The following is a 6000-nucleotide window of genomic DNA, read 5'->3' as shown; positions in this document are numbered from 1 at the left end:
GACCATAATGTAGACCCTCATTCCCAAACTGTAACTCCTGTTGGTGGAGACAATGAGGAAGACGATGATAAGACTCAAATACCTGATTGGAGCGACAACTTTAGTTTTTTGTCAGGGCAGGAACAGGTTGGCTCTGAGGACGACGGGTGTGATAACGCACAGGGTGATGATGATGAGGTTGGAGATCCCACTTACTGTCAACCCACAGTCAGCCAAGAGATGAGGTCAGCAGAGGAGGTGGAGGAAGATGCTAGTGCCGACGAGGTCAGGTTGCGCCTTCCTGGACAGAGATGTAGTACTGGAAGCACGTCAACAACTGCATCCTCAAACACAACTCTGCCTCTCACCACAAGTCGTGGTGGCTCTTCAGGTCGCATGGGTGCTAAGCCTTGCATAGCCTGGGCATTTTTTCAGATCGATAAAGATGACCCAACTCGTGTTATCTGTAACATTTGTCAGCAAAAGCTAAGTAGAGGCCAAAAAATACATAGTTTGAGTACTTCATGCATGAACCGGCACATGGACATGAAGCATAAGTTGCAGTGGGAAGCTCAGTGTGCTACAATGCGGCCTAGCCGGCCGGGCCAACCACCGTCTGCCATATCTTGTGCATCCGCGGCCTCTTCATCCTCTGTGACTGGGGGGACAGCAGTCACACCTGTTTTGGGGCGCAGACCTGCCACCTCTTTACCCGCAACAGCCAGCGTGATTGGCAGGTCATCATTTTCTTTGGAGGTGGTAACACCAGCTGGTGTTGAGCGCTGTCCGACATCGATAGCACCACCTTTGGATCAAGGCAACCTAACATGTCCGCCTGCATCTTCCTCACAGACCGGCAGTTTGCCGGGGACACCCTTATCAACCCCGTCTAAGCACAATAGCCAGCCCTCGGTCCCTCAGATGTGGACAAGTAAAAGACCATTTCCTCCTAGCCATGAGAAAGCTAAGAGGTTGAATTTCACCATCTGCAAGTTCTTGGCTACAGAAATGCTGCCTTTCCGCCTGGTGGACACAGAGGATTTTCGAGACCTTATGTCCGTCACAGTGCCCCAGTACCAGATGCCCAGTCGGCACTACTTCTCAAAGAAAGGTGTGCCTGCGCTCCAACAGCATGTCGCACACAACATCACCGCTTCTTTGAGAAACTCTGTGTGTGACAGGGTGCATTTCACCACAGACACTTGGACGAGTAGGCATGGACAGGGGCATTACATGTCGCTGACTGGGCACTGGGTAACTATGGTGACAGCAGGACAAGGGGCTGCTGTCCAAGTCTTGCCGTCCCCACGAGTTGTGCGTCAATCCTCTTTATGTCAAAGTTCCTCCACTGCTTCTGCCTCCTCAATTTCCTCTCGGTCTTCCACCTGCACCCAAAGCCTGTCTGGTCATGCCACAAGCTTTCTAACTGCGCAGAAGGGATCCTGCACACCTCCTTACTATGCGGGCAGTAGGGCTCAACGTCATCAGGCGGTTTTTACATTGAAATGTCTGGGAAATGTGAGTCACACAGCTGAGGAGTTGTGGTCAGCTCTGGAGAACCAATTTCATGAATGGTTGTCTCCACTGGACCTGAAACCAGGGAAGGCCGTGTGCGACAATGCTGCAAACCTGGGTGCGGCCCTTCGCCGGGGCAATGTCACACACGTGCCTTGTATGGCTCACGTGTTGAACCTGGTTGTCCAGCAATTTTTAGCCCACTATCCCAGACTAGATGGCCTTCTGCAGAGGGCACGGTCGCTGTGTGCTCACTTTCGCCGTTCGCATCCCGCAGCTCAGCGACTTACATCTCTACAGAAGTCGTTGGGCCTGCCACTTCACCGGCTAAAATGCGATGTGCCTACCCGGTGGAATTCAACTCTGCACATGTTGCAGCGACTGTAGCAGCACCGACAAGCCCTGGTGCAATACGTTCTGACGTATAGCCTGGGCCAACGAGATCCAGAGGTGGGGCAAATCACGCTGGAGGAGTGGTCTCAGATCAGGGACCTATGCACCCTTCTGCACAGTTTTGAAATGGCGACGAAGATGTTTAGTGCTGACGATGCCATTATCAGCATGACTATTCCGGTGATTTACATGCTGGAGCACATGTTAAACAGAATTCGGAGTCAGGTGGTGGCACAAGAGGAGGTGGAGGAAGTAGAGGAGGAGGAGTTGTATGCGGAAGGGCTAACATCTGCAAGGTCCAGACGGTCGGCAGCACCAAGGCGGCAGGCATGTGAGGGTGGGGGAGATGGTTTTACCAGGGCGCATGGTAGCAGCCAAACTAGTGAGGAAGGTGCAGGAGCCCAGGAAGAAGTGGAGGACGAACTGATGGAAGACTCATCAGATGAGGGAGACCTTGATCACATTTCTGTTGTGCGAGGTTGGGGGGAGAGGACAGAGGAAGGAAGCATGATTGTTACCTCGCCACCAACACAACAGGGACTTGGTGCTCCTGGATGCGCAACACACATGAGTGCCTTCTTGCTGCACTACCTGCAACATGACCCTCGAATTGTGAGAATTAGAAATAATCCTGACTACTGGGTTGCCACACTGTTAGATCCCCGGTACAAAAGTAAATTTGCAGAAATTATTCCTGCCATAGAAAGGGATGCACGCATGCAGGAGTATCAGCAGAGACTGTTGCAGAATCTTACATGTGCTTTTCCACAAAATACCAGTGGTGCACGTAGTGAATCTCACAGTTCCAACTTGCCAACCGTGGGACCGTCAAGTGTTCAGCACTCAAACCGTAACAGAACCACAGTATCTGCTGGTAACATCAATTTTGCGGAATCATTTCACCACTTTTTTAGCCCATCCTTTGCAAGGCCACAGGAGACAAGAAGTCTGACACATAGTCAACGCCTAGAGACGATGGTACAGGAGTATCTCCAAGTAAACATTGAAGCCACGACTGTGTCACTGGACCCTTGCTCTTTTTGGGCTTCCAATCTGGATAAATGGCCGGAGCTAGCCACTTACGCCTTGGAGATCTTGTCATGCCCCGCAGCCAGCGTTCTGTCTGAACGTGTGTTCAGCGCTGCTGGTGGTGTGCTGACAGATAAGCGCACGCGGCTCTCCACTGATAATGTAGACAGACTCATGTTCATAAAGATGAACAAATCATGGATCCGAAACGACTTTTTTACCCCTGTGTCATCCTGGGGAGAGTAAAAGCTTGATGATTGGTTAAAATCACCCTACCAACCGTTTTAAGCTTTCAAATTACTAATCATGTTTATCTGTATCTTGGCTGGAAAATAATTTGGGCTTTGTAGCAGTGTGCAGCACTGATTCTATTAGGCCATCTATAATAAGCTCCACCAGATTTAAAATTACTAATCATGTTTATCTGTATCTTGACTGGAAAATAATTTGGGCTTTGTAGCAGTGTGCAGCACTGATCCTATTAGGCCATCTATACTAAAGCTTCACCAGATTTAAAATTAATAATAATTTTTAGCTGCATCTAGCCCGGAAAATAATTTTGGGGCTCCGAGATGCGCAAGACACATAAGTGCCTTCTTGCTGCACTACCTGCAGCATGACCCTCATATTGTCAGAATTCGAAGTAATCATGACTACTGGGTTGCCACACTCTTAGATCCCCCAAACTTTTCGATCAACCTTTTCATTTTAATAAAGACCAAAAAAATGGTCATTTTTGAAATTATAAGCATTAGCAGGTTGTTAGAAACTGAAATCAAACAGTTTTCAACTCAAAACTTTATTCTAGGTGATGTTACATTTTCACATAGGACCCCTTGTTCGAAAGGAGCTTCTGAACTCTCTCGTCCATTGAATTTGTCAGGTTTTGGATGGTTTCTGCTTCAATTGTTTTGCATGAGGACAGAATACCCTCCCAGAGCTGTTGCTTAGATGTGAACTGCCTCCCGCCATCATAGACACTCCTTTTAATGATGCTCCAAAGGTTCTGAATGGGGTAGAGGTCAGGGGAGCATGGGGGTCACACCATAAGTTTGTCCCCTTTTATGCCCATATCAGCCAGAGATGCAGATGTTTTATGTGCAGCATGAGATGGTGCATTATCATGCAGAAAAATGATCTTGCTGTGAAATACACGGTTCTTCTTCTTGAACCATGGCAGGAAGTGCTGTTTGAGAAAATCCACATACATTATGGAGTTCATCTTTAGCGCCTTCAGGGATCCTAAAGGGGCCGACAATCTCTCTCCCCATGATTCCAGCCCAAAACATTACTCCACCTCCTCCTTGTTGGCGCTGTAGCCGTGTTTGCGTGGGGTGTCCATCAACCAGCCATCCTCCACTCCATCCATCTGGACCATCGAGCGCTGCACGGCACTCATCCGTGAACAAAACAGTTTTGAAATCAGTCTTCATGTAATGTTTGGCCCACTGGAGCCGTTTCTGCTTGTGTGAAGTGGATAGAGGAGGTCGACAGGATGGCGTATGCACAGCTGCAAACCTCTGAAGGACCCTGCATCTTGTTGTTCGGGGGACGTTGGAGGCACAAGCAGCTTAAAAAACTTGTCTGCTGCTATGACAAGGCTTTTTTGCCGCTGCTCTTTCAACCTGACATAATTGCCTGTAGGAAAGAGTCCTCAATTTGCCCTTATCAGCACGCACACGTGTGTACTGTGAATCAGCTACATACTTCTTGATTGCCAAGACACTTCATCCTGATCATCGCACAATGTTGATTGTAGTCATGCCTTGACCTAAACACTCCACAATTTGTTGCTTCTCAGCAGCCGACACATCCTTTTTCTTTCCCATTTTGGCAGAAAATGTAGGCTGCTTAATAATGTGAGACAGCCTTCTTAAGTAGTCTTGCCTTTCATTGGACACACCTGCCAAACTAATTAGCACAGGTGTCTGCAATTGCTTACAGTGATATAAAGAGCCCTGACGCACATCACCATCAATGAGTTTAACTGACAAACAAACAAATTCTTCCCTTATCACTCCTAAACACTTTTTGCATAATAATTTGGAACACAGTGTACATGTGCTTTTCCACAAAACACCAGTGGTTCACGTAGTGAATCTTACAGTTCTAACTTGCCAACCGTGGTCTGTATGGAGTTGTTCAATAAAGGGCCCAAAATTAAGATAACATAGATGGGAGAGGTCTCTATGAATAGGAATTCCTAAGTATTTGATACCCTGTGAGGGCCAGGCAAAGGGAAAGTTGGACTGGATGGAATCCTATATGGATTTGGGGAGGGAGACATCGAGGGCCTCAGACTTCGCTGCATTGATTTTAAAATTTGACCATGTAACAAAGTGATCTATTTCAGCCATAACAGCATGGATGGATATATGTGATTGAGTGATATATACTAGGACATCATCAGCAAATAGAGAGCACTTGTACTCGGTGCCTCCCACCTCAATCCACCTAATATTGGGGTTATGGCGAATTGATGAGAGCAGGTGCTCCGTCACTAGGATGTATAAGAGAGGGGACAGAGAACATCCCTGCCTTGTCCCATTGGTGATTGTGAAAGGTGATGAAAATGTTCTGACGCGCCCCCTGGGCCTTGGGACACCCGGAGCCGGACCCTTTTTGGTGGATGCTGGTGGTTGTAGTCTCCGTGGCGGCAACCCGATTCCGTGGCTCAGGGCGGTCAAACCAGTGGCGGAACTATTTATGTGGTTTTGATGTTTAAATGTCCGACTATGCCACCCGTGGATTGCGGTCAGAGTGAACCGCCGCTGCAGGGCAGACCGCTGAGGCTGGTGTTGTGGGTGCAGCAGAGCGTAGCATAACTCCCCACGGGAGGAGTATAGCCTCAGGGCAGTGTATGCGGAGGATGGGGGTGATGGTGCAGGGCAGCAGCAGTAATGACACGGAGTCAGTGATGCAGTCCAGGGCCTTTACTCACAGTTCTTATTATCCAGACCACGTCTGCAGGTAACGGCTGCCCACGTCGTACTGTGCTCACCAGGTGAGGGGCTCAGACAACTCCCAGATAACTTTGGAGTGCTTCGCAGGACCCCCTTTGTGTGTCCTTTGTCTGGCCTTTCT

This window comes from Phyllobates terribilis, unplaced genomic scaffold, assembly GCF_046119375.1.
Source record: "Phyllobates terribilis strain yellow unplaced genomic scaffold, ASM4611937v1 Scaffold_11__3_contigs__length_659146591, whole genome shotgun sequence".
Taxonomy (NCBI): Eukaryota; Metazoa; Chordata; class Amphibia; order Anura; family Dendrobatidae; genus Phyllobates; species Phyllobates terribilis.
The sequence above is the reverse complement of the archived record's forward strand: the minus strand, read 5'-3'. Positions refer to the sequence as shown.